Below are 13,860 nucleotides of genomic sequence, written 5' to 3'. Positions count from 1 at the left end.
GAATTCTGTTCCACTTCCCCATGGAGATAAGAGGAAATAAACAAGAATAAGAACTAGAAAGAAAATAGAAGAAAACCCAGAGGGGTGTGTATATATGTGCTTGTACATGTATGTGTAGTGTGACCTAAGTGTAAGTAGAAGTAGCAAGACGTACCTGAAATCTTGCATGTTCATGAGACAGAAAAAAGGACACCAGCAATCCTACCATCATGTAAAACAATTACAGGCTTTCGTTTTACACTCACTTGGCAGGACGGTAGTACCTCCCTGGGCGGTTGCTGTCTACCAACCTACTACCTATATATATATATATATATATATATATATATATATATATATATATATATATATATATATAATGTACAGTTGGGAAAAAAAGAACAATCAACATTTTTAGGCTCACTCTCCAGCGACTGTAAATAATAGTGCAATAATTATGCAAATTTTGTCAATACTATCTGTCTATTATGTGCTGTCAGTTTTGTGAAACCCACAGAGTTCATACCTGTCGAATTACGCATTACGCTGGTGAACACCTGGTAAACACACCGGACCACCACAATAACAAACATATGAAACACAGACCAATTTTTTTTCCATTATTGCAATGTGTTTTTTTTTTTGCGGGGGGGAGGGGAGGTTACGGATAGTGGAGAACCTAACCTAACCAGAAGTTTGCTGGAAACCGTACATGAGAAATCCCAGCAGTTATTTAAGGGTGTTAAGAGCATAGGCAAGTACGACTTGTATTATGATAAAGTTGGTAGAATTACCGACAATATGTAAAGTAAAAGGACACAAGTGCAACTAATGTGACATATTATTGTGGCAACGTTTCGCTCTCCAGGAGCTTTATCAAGCCATTAGGTAATGGCTTGATAAAGCTCCTGGAGAGCGAAACGTTGCCACAATAAAATGTCACATTAGTTGCACTTGTGTCCTTTTACTTAACTTGTATTATGCACAAATAACCCGCACGTAGAAGAGAGGACCTTACGACGACGTTTCGGTCCGACTCGAACCATTTACAAAGTCACATTTACAAAGCTCCTCTCCTCTACGTGCGGGTTATTTATGTATCGTTCCAGTCACGGTATTGTGTTTTTTTTTTTTATTTACAACATGTATTGTGAAAAAAAAATTAGGTTTACGCCTGTACATACGATGGAAAACCTGGCAAAAAAATCATCCAGGGTATTTTGAAACTTAACACATTCTTTTCAGTTCACATTTCGTTTTTTTAACATAAATATTAAAGAAATAAACCTAACTGATTGCACTGAAGCTTTGCTACACTACTGACTCACATTAATCTTAAGTTACAATATTTTTTTATTGGATAGGACAGCAGCATGATGGAGAGTGATAGCTGATAATGTATCATCACTAGATCAATGGTAAACAATACCGACACGATGATAAATATGACATGTGCAACATTGGGAAGAAGTTTCGCCCATACAGAAGGCATTTTTCAATCTAAAATACGTCGAAAATATTTTAGATCCGTACATAATTAATCACAGTAACTAAAGTCAGAGAGAGAGAGTGAGGAAAAAAAAGAGAGAGAAACGTCACTACTGTGTCAGAGTTGATGGATTCCAATAAGAAACCTGAATAGAAAACTAAAACCAAATTATTCTCTATTGACATATAGAACGTTATCCATTACCTCCCCCATCACACAAAAATGGGAGTGCCTTCATACTGATTAAAACCTTTTAATCATAGGGAGTGGAGTTACCCTTCCGTTAGATCAAACCTGAGTACTTCTATTCCCCAAGACATATATTACCTTTATGGAAATGACATTACTAAAATAATTTATAATCTTACCCTAACTCCAGCAGGTGGGAAGTACAGTTCCTGGGCTCTGAAGGAGGGGTTGAGATATGTTGCAGTTTTTGTAGTGTAGTATCGGCACGCCTCTGGCAAGACAGTGATGGAGTGAGTGATGATGAAAGTGTTTCTTTTTTTCCGGGTCATCCCGCCTTAGTAGGAAATGGCTGAAGTGTAAGTAAAAAAAATAGCATTATAGTGGAAGTAGTAGTAGCAGTATTAGTAGTAATGGTGGTAGTGGTAGTAGTAGTAATGGTGGTAGTAATAATGGTAGTGGTAGCAGTAATAGGAGGAGGAGGAGGAGAATGAAGGGAAAAAGGAGATCTGGAAGAGAAAATAGCAAGAACATACTTCCAGTCGACGTGAGACACAAGACTCTTATTAGTCTGCTACGTATTGCTACTGTAACTCTGTGAGAGGGAGAGAGGCACAGCAGAGACGTAGAAAGAAGTTTACCTCACTTGGCTTATAGCCAGCCTGTGTGCGAGTGTGTGTGTGTGTGTGTGTACGTGTGTGTGTGTGTATGTGTGTGTGTGTGTGTGTGTGTGTGTGTGTGTGTGTGTGTGTGTGTGTGTGTGTGTGTGTGTTTGTGTTACCATAGTTAAAAGTTCATATGGGTAAAATATTTCAAGGACACGAAATCTGAGGGTAAAAAGTAGGAAAAGAAAATATTTTTTCTGGGTAAACCTAAGCAGAGAATAACAGTTAATGAGAATAAACTGGAAAAAATTAAAGTATACCAAAAAAATGTAAACCATTCAGTCACTCTCTTCACTTTTAAGTGGAGTGTCAGAGTAGAGGGAGAGAGAGAGAGAGAGAGAGAGAGAGAGAGAGAGAGAGAGAGAGAGAGAGAGAGAGAGAGAGAGAGAGAGAGAGAGAGAGAAAGAGAGAGAGAGAATACCATAAACACTAAGAGTAACAGCTACTTATCTCTTCTCCATCTCTCCCCAGGTCGTCCTCCAAGTCTCGGGTCCTCCTCCAAGTCTCGGGTCCTCCTCCAAGTCTCGGGTCCTCCTCCAAGTCTTCGGCCCTCCTCCAAGCCTCGGGTCCTCCTCCAAGTCTTAGGTCCTCCTCCAAGTCTCGGGTCCTCCTCCAAGTCTTCGGCCCTCCTCCAAGCCTCGGGTCCTCCTCCAAGTCTTAGGTCCTCCTCCAAGTCTCGGGTCCTAATTCCCCACTCTCCCGGTTCTTCTCTTCATCCCTTGTTTCCGAGAACCTGTTCCTTCTCCATGTAGCTCTATCCCAAATATCCAGGTCTTTTTTCAAGACCCAGGTCCGCCTTCAAGATCCAGGTCCGCCTTCAAGATCCAGGTCCGCCTTCAAGACCCAGGTCCGCCTTCAAGACCCAAGTCCGCCTTCAAGACCCAGGTCCTCCTTCAAGACCCAGGTCCGTCTTCAAGACCCAGGTCCGCCTTCAAGACCCAGGTCCGCCTTCAAGACCCAGGTTCGCCTTCAAGACCCAGGTCCTCCTTCAAGACCCAGGTCAGTCTTCAAGACCCAGGTCCGCCTTCAAGACCCAGGCCCGCCTTCAAGACCCAGGCCCGCCTTCAAGACCCAGGTCCTCCTTCAAGACCCAGGTCCTCCTTCAAGATTTAGGTCATCCTTCGACAAGCGGCGGAGAAAGACGATCCGGAGAGGCACTTGTCATGGCGGGTCTGATGCCAGCCTCTCCCTGGCATACCTGGCATATCCAAGTGTGTAGGAAACCACCATGATACCCTCTTGCTCTCACTGGTGCTTCTCACACGCTCTCAGAGCCTTACCAAAATTGCAATTGGGTGTAAAATTTCAGTGAAAAGTTCTTTTACCTCTCTCTCTCTCTCTCTCTCTCTCTCTCTCTCTCTCTCTCTCTCTCTCTCTCTCTCTCTCTGTCTCTGTCTCTGTCTCTGTCTCTGTCTCTCTCTCCTGTTACGCTGTCCAAACAAATCAAGGTCCCAAGTATCTCCTTCCTCCGAGATATCATATTTATTTTCCATCTCTTTCTGACCATTTCAAATATTTCAGTGTGTGTGTGTGTGTGTGTGTGTGTGTGTGTGTGTGTGTGTGTGTGTGTGTGTGTGTGTGTGTGTGTGTGTGTGTGTGTGTGTGTGTGTGTGTGTGTAGTGAGTACTGGCGCAGTACCTGAGACTCTCCTTTAAGGGTCACAGCTTCACACTACAACACAACGAGCTGCGGTAGGTTTCTTGAAACTAAAGATCCGGAGGAGATTTAGATGGGGGAGAGATCTTGGGAATAGTTAGGGGTGGGGAGATGGGGAAGATGGTTGGAAGATGAAGGTGAAGGGAGAGATGAGTGGAGGATGATTCTGGGTTGCCACTATAGCAGAAGGACTTAGATTCTTCTTCTTCTTCTTCTTCTCTTCTTCTTCTTCTTCTTCTTCTTCTTCTTCTTCTTTTGCTACTACTTCTTCTCCTCATTCTCCTTCTTCTACTTGACTTTAAGTGTACATAAACTGAGATGCAGACAATACTTTAAATATACACTGAGATGCACATCTCTTTCGATGTATATGCACTGAGATACACAACTTAGTGTATATACACAGACAGATACACACATATCTCTGTGTATATACTCGCATGTCCAGACAATATTTTAAAATTCAGGAATTATTTCTTACAGTACTGTGGATAGTAGCAGTTTTGCTTGTGGCTGTCTTCTCCCTGTTACCTGGCATAATGGGTGTGGCACTCTGTATTCACAGTGCCAGGAAAAACAGCGCCGCACGTGACCAGTGTATAGAGTGAGAGAGCCCTGATGGTATCAAACTTCCACCACACTGCTGGTCACTAAATTTAATTACCCCTTCCTCATTTATTTTGACCCAGGGTGATATTTACAGTAAGCATATATATATATATATATATATATATATATATATATATATATATATATATATATATATATATATATATATATATATATACACACATATATATATATATATATATATATATATATATATATATATATATATATATATATATATATATATATATATATATATATATATGCAATAAGATCACAGTAAACAGGTGATTTCAGAATATGCAAAACAACCACTCTGAAAGAATAGAGAAATTCCAAGCGCTTTCGTGACTACTCACATTATCAAGGAACTATGAAAGTGAAGCATCCAAGGAAGCTATATAAGGGGTCTGGCCAGCACCTCACTATCAGATCCCACAACGATTAAACACGTGACGCGCGCCGACCCAACTTGGATAGGTCCTTTGCACAACTCTTGGGTAGAATAGTTTGTGGGGTGAGTTGTGCAAAGGACCTATCCAAGTTGGGTCGGCGCGCGTCAGGTGTTTAACCGTTGTGGGATCTGATAGTGAGGTGTTGGCCAGACCCCTTATATACCTTCCTTGGATGCTTTACTTTCATAGTTCCTTGATAATGTGAGTAGTCACGAAAGCGCTTGGAATTTCTCTATTCTTTCAGAGTGGTTGCTTTGCATATATATATATATATATATATATATATATATATATATATATATATATATATATATATATATATATATATATATATATATATATATATATATATACTAGTTCCTAGAAGTTATACAGTCTTTCAGCCTTTCTTTCTCTTCTTTCTCCTGCTCCTCTTCCTCCTCCCATTCTTCTTCCCGATTAGCAGCGCTCTCCAGCCACTCTGAATGTCAAACTTACCAACTTTGGACAAGTAATTATACAACTTTGTTTCTTGTTCTGCAATGTTTGTGAATCCGCGTTCTTCATGAAGTAATTCTTGTTCTTTAAAGTTTCCTGTGCGCCTCTAATGCACCACTGCATTAGAGGTACATACCTATATATATATATATATATATATATATATATATATATATATATATATATATATATATACATATACATATATATATATATATATATATATATATATATATATATATATATATATATATATATATATGTATATATATATATATATATATATATATATATATATATATATATATATATATGTATATATATATATATATATACATTTACCCTGCTCATCTCACTGCATCAACTGTTACTTTTCGGTTATAAATCACTGTTACAGAGAAGGTCCTCTGGATACGTCACCAGGAAGGCTAGATTGCGATCTGTCTTAATCCAAGTGTTAGGTAAACCCCCCACCCACTCGGGTGACTTCCCACCCACTTGGAAGTCAAACAATGGGCTTCGTGGAGATTACAAGTCACAATACCGAGGCTGGAACAACGTACGACTAACCCATAAATGGAAACTGGAAGCTAGACGATGTTTTCGTCAATCATGGATTATTATTGTTATGTATATTTAATAGTTCAGAAGTACGACATCTTAATTTTTTTATTTTAAATTTGTGGGTATTATGTGTGAATAGAGAGTAACAAGTTGTAGAAGAAACACACTGTTTCAATCTGTGTAGAACTTTTCACAGAGCGAAACGTTGTCTAAATGAAAGCTCATTTTGGGACGTTTCGTCTTTTCACGCCATTGTCTTCAGTAGGTCATTTGGATCCAACATGTGGGTTACTTGTGAATGGAAGTGTATACGTCCGTGTTAGACGAGACACCAGGAACGTGCCTGTGTCGTGAGTGGGTAACCAGAGACACGATGTGACTATTAGGATTAAATTGCATATGTTCACCAAATTCTCGCACCTTGGAGGGAAGCCTTATGACGGTGTTTCGGTCCATTCTGGTCCAGGACGGACGGTCGTTCCAACGTTCCCCTCCTAAGTGCGTTTTTATTGGTAAAGTGTTCCAACCACGTTACTGCGACTTCCTATTCCTTATTCATGTTAACTACAGAGCGCCGACTGATATAACATTAATCAATGTCGCACCTTGCGTGAAGAGCCTTGAAATGAAGATTCTTTAGTGCTGAGGGAGACTTTGAGTTTCCGATCACACTTGGGTGATCGCCCGTCAGCAGTGAGGTCTGAGGTGTGTTAGAATGAACTTGGCAACATTACCTGAAATAAGATATGCGTGTAACACTTGGGAATCTATATTACTCAAATGGTTCGTGTGCGTAGAAGGCTTCGTCAGTCGAATACAGGTGAATATAACGCTGGAGATAATAGAAAATGTAATTTTGAGGTGATCTGTCCCTTAACCTTGATAGGAGGTGGGCAGTTCCTCGTTATTGTCCCTTAGTATATTATATATCATCAATATTATGATAGTTCTTGGACTGTTTCTCCAGCATCAGGATCTGTATGACTCTGTTATGGATCTCGAGGTAAACAGTCAGGTGCAAGATATCAAAAACGATTGGGCACAAATCAAGAAAAGATACCCGCTATTAAACAGTCTTTAAATGTGACGACGTTTCGCTCTGTGTACGAGGGAACAATGTCATAACAGAAGTGGAAAAAGACACTTATGTACAGTTCAGGACATTTATTAAAGGAAACGTTTCGCCACGAGTGGCTTCTTCAGTCCTAATACAGAGAAAACTAAGAAAACACACATATATATAGTGGTGGGAGTCAGGTGAGGTGAAGCGTGGGTAGAGGTGGTAATAGTAGTAGTAGTAGTAATGGAACAAAGGAGGTGAGGTTAGAGAGGGACCTGCTGGCATCAAGTAACACCAGTTCCCAGGATGGGTAATATCCTCTTGCTTAGTAATTTTGAAATACTGTAACTACCGGATTTTTGCTTTATAGTGTTACTGACAGAAATTAGTGCAGCTTCAATGCATTTTCTCCGTCTTAAGTCGTCTTCTTTAATAACTAGTTATTAAAGAAGACGACTTAAGACGGAGAAAATGCATTGAAGCTGCACTAATTTCTGTCAGTAACACTATAAAGCAAAAATCCGGTAGTTACAGTATTTCAAAATTACTAAGCAAGAGGATATTACCCATCCTGGGAACTGGTGTTACTTGATGCCAGCAGGTCCCTCTCTAACCTCACCTCCTTAGTTCCATTACTACTACTACTACTATTACCACCTCTACCCACGCTTCACCTCACCTGACTCCCACCACTATATATATGTGTGTTTTCTTAGTTTTCTCTGTATTAGGACTGAAGAAGCCACTCGTGGCGAAACGTTTCCTTTAATAAATGTCCTGAACTGTACATAAGTGTCTTTTTCCACATCTTGTCGGTATCACCATACCATTTCCTCATAACAGAAGGTTGATCTCCAACTTGTTGGCAGTATGCCATTTTCATCTCAAGGGCAGACATGGGTAGTTTGACTTTCATCTCTTGTATTTACCGACTTAATCACCTCTTTCCGTGGAATGGGGATTTACCATTCAGGATGGCTATGAAACAAGCCACGGTAAGGGTGGGGATCAAACTCATGGCAAGTGAGTCGTAAAACTCCAGGCCAGCGCGTAAGCCACTGAGTCAGGTATGTATGGAGAATGACAGGGAGAAGAAAATCGGGAGGAAAGAAAGAGAAAGAGTGGGAGGTGTTAAAGACAGCAGGCACATAGCTTCTGTCAATATCTGACGATATTACTCGTAGACGTGAGTGTATACATCTCCTTGAACAAGCTGGAGGCAGAGCGAGGCGTGAGCGAAGAGGGGTGAGGGAGGGAGAAGTTTTGGAGGAGCTGGCTGGGTAATGCTGGTGGAGGTCACAAGGGCGGGTTTTGAAGAGAAGGGTCGAGTGCGTGGGCGCCTTTTGAAAGGAATAGGAAGAGTGTGTAGGGTGATGCGAGTGGAAAGATGAGAGGATAGACATGACCTATGCCGATTCTGCATCAATTATTCCGACAAGATGAATAATTAGAGATATGTGCAACATCTGGGTACATTTATGTCCTTGAATTTGTATTGATAAAGCCAATGTGCGGCAACATTTCTACAATAAATATACCCAGATGTTGCACATGTGTCTAATTCTGCATTAATACTGCTGGCGCTGAGGTCTACCCTCCTAGAAACAACGCAATCCAACAGACGTCCCGGGGATCCGAGGCAAGTTTTTTTAAGTATGGCGTAGCCAACAGGTGGTAATAAGATGCAATACAGCAAAACAGGAGATCTTTATTACTACGACGTTTCACCTACAGGGGGTTTAAAAACCCGCACCTCGTGTGGTCGAAACATCGTATGTGTTCTTTTCCCATGAAGCAAGGTATTAGTAGCACAATACGAAGTATCTCTCCAGTGGACGTTCGTGGATGTGCCGGCTGGACAGTACTGGAAGCCGAAAGTGATAATATGAAACAGCCGAAACGTGGAAGTCCAAAATACGAAACGTGGTAGTCCATAAGACGAAAAGCGTCACTCTAAGACGAAAAGTGGTAATTCCCACACGAAACGTGGCAATTCTATTCCAAAAAGTGGCAGTTCAGAGACTGTAAGTGGTTAAATAAAAAGTGCTTATTGAAAAACACTTTAGTTAGGGAAGACTAAAGTGTCAGCTGTAGTGGGACTTCATCGAGTACATGATAAAGCCCCACTGTGGGTGATAAAGCCTCATTGTGGGTAATAAAGTTCCATTGTGAGTGGAACATCGTTTAATAACATATTTTTTCCACTGCTTAAAATGCTTTTGAGCTACCACTGTGTGTGTTAATATTTGGCTGATTTAGATTCGACTGGCTTCACCTCTGTGGCCAAATCATTAGTTTTCGACTGGATATTTGGTGTTCTAGTTGATTAGTTGACCAAATGATTGGTTGGCTGACTGGTTAATTGGCTGTTCTGAAAGCAAGCAGATTTGCTATCTGGCTATTTAGTTGATTGGAGCCGGCCGGCTGGCCTGCAGGCCGTCAAGCAAGCTATCTGGTTGGTTGACTAGCCGAGTGGTGAGCAAACAGCCACACAATCAGGCTAGGACGCTATTTTAGCTGATATATTAAGTGGATTTTTTTAATAGACGTTAAACTTGTTTAGCTGGGAGTCGTCCTATGTGTTACAGCTGGTTACTTGTGATTGCCTCTCCTTTAACTCCAATAAATACGACCTCTGATCAGATTAATGCAAAGACTTTCAACGCTAGAGTTTAACGACCAGTCACACTAACGACCTTGTACGCCACACTGAAACGAGACTCTGGGAAGATGAGATTGGTGATTAGCTGCTCTGTGAAATTCACGTGTGTTAAATAGTAAACATTAAGAAAAAATTGCTGATATCTTGACAACTAATTAGGTAGACTTACTCTGAAATGATCAGCTTTTCTAGTTCTGCGTAAGAATTTAACTTATTAAATACGACAACGGGAATACGATATCACACCTGAATACGGTAACGCCTACTTTAGTTCATAACTCCGCTTATCTAAGATAGTTTGCTCATAAACTCACAAAGTTTATATAACAAGAGGTGTATGTACACATGCACACACTAACATAATATATATATATATATATATATATATATATATATATATATATATATATATATATATATATATATATATATATGTATGTCGTGCCGAATAGGCAGAACTTGCGATCTTGGCTTAAATAGCAACGCTCATCTTGCCATATAGGACAAGTGAAAATTTGTGTATGCAATAATTTCGCCAAAATCATTTTGAACCTAACGAAAAAAATATATTTCACTGTGTTTATTTAGTATTAAATTATTGTAAACAAATCTAAAATATATTTAGTTGGGTTAGGCTAAAATAAATTGGTCTTGTTATAATAAGGTTAGGTAAGTTTTCTAAGTTCCTTTTGGTGCAATATTATAAATTTTTACATCAACATTAATGAAAAAATATATCTTCAAACGTATAAGAGAAAATTTTAGAAAGGACTTTATTTTAAATGAGTTCTTGCTAATTGACCAGTTTTACATATTCGGCACGATATATATATATATATATATATATACTATATATATATATATATATATATATATATATATATATATATATATATACATATATATATATATATATATATATATATATATATATATATATATATATATAGATATATATATATATATATATATATATATATATATATATATATCTTTCTTTCTTTCAACACACCGGCTGTATCCCACCGAGGCGGGGTGGCCCAAAAGGAAAAACGAAAGTTTCTCCTTTTGCATTTAGTAATATATACAGGAGAAGAGGTTACTAGTCCCTTGCTCCCGGCATTTTAGTCGCCTCTTACAACACGCATGGCTTACGGAGGAAGAATTCTGTTCCACTTCCCCATGGAGGTATATATATATATATATATATATATATATATATATATATATATATATATATGCAATAAGATCACAGTAAACAGGTGATTTCAGAATATGCAAAACAACCACTGTGAAAGAATAGAGAAGTTCCATGCGCTTTCGTGACTACTCACATTACATTGATAATATGAGTAGTCACGAAAGCGCTTGGAACTTCTCTATTCTTTCACAGTGGTTGTTTTGCATTTATATATATATATATATATATATATATATATATATATTATATATATATATATATATATATATATATATATATATATATATGGCGTATGACAGGGTGGATAGGGGGGCAATGTGGCAGATGTTGCAAGTGTATGGTGTAGGAGGTAGGTTACTGAAAGCAGTGAAGAGTTTTTACGAGGATAGTGAGGCTCAAGTTAGAGTATGTAGGAAAGAGGGAAATTTTTTCCCAGTAAAAGTAGGCCTTAGACAAGGATGTGTGATGTCACCGTGGTTGTTTAATATATTTATAGATGGGGTTGTAAGAGAAGTAAATGCGAGGGTCTTGGCAAGAGGCGTGGAGTTAAAAGATAAAGAATCACACACAAAGTGGGAGTTGTCACAGCTGCTCTTTGCTGATGACACTGTGCTCTTGGGAGATTCTGAAGAGAAGTTGCAGAGATTGGTGGATGAATTTGGTAGGGTGTGCAAAAGAAGAAAATTAAAGGTGAATACAGGAAAGAGTAAGGTTATGAGGATAACAAAAAGATTAGGTGATGAAAGATTGAATATCAGATTGGAAGGAGAGAGTATGGAGGAGGTGAACGTATTCAGATATTTGGGAGTGGACGTGTCAGCGGATGGGTCTATGAAAGATGAGGTGAATCATAAAATTGATGAGGGAAAAAGAGTGAGTGGTGCACTTAGGAGTCTGTGGAGACAAAGAACTTTGTCCTTGGAGGCAAAGAGGGGAATGTATGAGAGTATAGTTTTACCAACGCTCTTATATGGGTGTGAAGCGTGGGTGATGAATGTTGCAGCGAGGAGAAGGCTGGAGGCAGTGGAGATGTCATGTCTGAGGGCAATGTGTGGTGTGAATATAATGCAGAGAATTCGTAGTTTGGAAGTTAGGAGGAGGTGCGGGATTACCAAAACTGTTGTCCAGAGGGCTGAGGAAGGGTTGTTGAGGTGGTTCGGACATGTAGAGAGAATGGAGCGAAACAGAATGACTTCAAGAGTGTATCAGTCTGTAGTGGAAGGAAGGCGGGGTAGGGGTCGGCCTAGGAAGGGTTGGAGGGAGGGGGTAAAGGAGGTTTTGTGTGCGAGGGGTTTGGACTTCCAGCAGGCATGCGTGAGCGTGTTTGATAGGAGTGAATGGAGACAAATGGTTTTTAATACTTGACGTGCTGTTGGAGTGTGAGCAAAGTAACATTTATGAAGGGATTCAGGGAAACCGGCAGGCCGGACTTGAGTCCTGGAGATGGGAAGTACAGTGCCTGCACTCTGAAGGAGGGGTGTTAATGTTGCAGTTTAAAAACTGTAGTGTAAAGCACCCTTCTGGCAAGACAGTGATGGAGTGAATGATGGTGAAAGTTTTTCTTTTTCTGGCCACCCTGCCTTGGTGGGAATCGGCCGGTGTGATAATAAAAAAAAATAAAAAAAATATATATATATATATATATATATATGCCGTAAATGGAATTTCTTCTGTGAGAAGCTTATATGTTTATTAAAATGTTTTCGAAGAATGTAGGTACCAAGATTATCACCATTATTGCCCCGGCACCACTGTTACCACTACCAACACAAGTTTCACCACAGTTTATAACACATTTCTCAAGTCTTCCCCACTAACGTAATCTATACTGTCATCCTCACCATTTACTTTCACATTCACTTTAACCACTATCACCATCTACTACCACGTTCACCTCCCCAACACTCCCAGCCACCATCAATTACTACCATTGTCACCATCACAACCACAGCCATCACCACCACCACCACACTCACCACTCACTAGCAAGTTCACAATCAATACGCCACCACAATAACCACTACTACCATTCCACTACCACCACCCTACCACCCCCAACTACCACCACCATCACCCATCATTAAACTAAGTATACCTCCTCCATTTCTTCCTTCTAAAAGCTCTTCTAAATAAAAATATTCAATTCAAGTTTATGGATTCCGAGAGAAAGAAGGATTTTTTTCTTTCACTGCTCATAGTCTGCATTCAAGAGCATTGTCTATTGAAGAGGTGACATTCCCTCTATCATTTGCAAGATTACTTGCTGACTCCTCACTTCTCAGGTGAAGAGTGAGTATATATATATATATATATATATATATATATATATATATATATATATATATATATATATATAATATATATATATATATATATATATATATATATGACTTCAAGAGTGTATCAGTCTGTAGTGGAGGGAAGGCGGGATAGGGGTCGGCCTAGGAAGGGTTGGAGGGAGGGGTAAAGGAGGTTTTGTGTGCGAGGGGCTTGGACTTCCAGCAGGCATGCTTGAGCGTGTTTGATAGGAGTGAATGGAGACAAATGGTTTTTAATACTTGACGTGCTGTTGGAGTGTGAGCAAAGTAACATTTATGAAGGGATTCAGGGAAACCGGCAGGCCGGACTTGAGTCCTGGAGATGGGAAGTACAGTGCCTGCACTCTGAAGGAGGGGTGTTAATGTTGCAGTTTAAAAACTGTAGTGTAAAGCACCCTTCTGGCAAGACAGTGATGGAGTGAATGATGGTGAAAGTTTTTCTTTTTCGGGCCACCCTGCCTTGGTGGGAATCGGCCGGTGTGATAATAATATAAAAAATAATATATATATATATATATATATATTTTTTTTTATTATTA

General features: G+C 39.5%; 1 long non-coding RNA gene across 1 annotated transcript in view; it reads right to left on the bottom strand.

Moving 5' to 3' along the window:
* Window positions 1–13,860, bottom strand: part of LOC128701906 (uncharacterized) — a 39,494-nt gene that overhangs the window by 10,093 nt on the left and 15,541 nt on the right. Inside the window, exon 2 of the long non-coding RNA XR_008408980.2 lies at window positions 1,837–2,006. This is a non-coding gene — a long non-coding RNA (uncharacterized lncRNA). The remainder of the gene's footprint in view (window positions 1–1,836; window positions 2,007–13,860) is intronic.

The sequence above is a fragment of the Cherax quadricarinatus genome, chromosome 69 (genome assembly GCF_038502225.1).
Source record: "Cherax quadricarinatus isolate ZL_2023a chromosome 69, ASM3850222v1, whole genome shotgun sequence".
NCBI lineage: Eukaryota > Metazoa > Arthropoda > Malacostraca > Decapoda > Parastacidae > Cherax > Cherax quadricarinatus.
The sequence above is the reverse complement of the archived record's forward strand: the minus strand, read 5'-3'. Positions and strand labels throughout refer to the sequence as shown.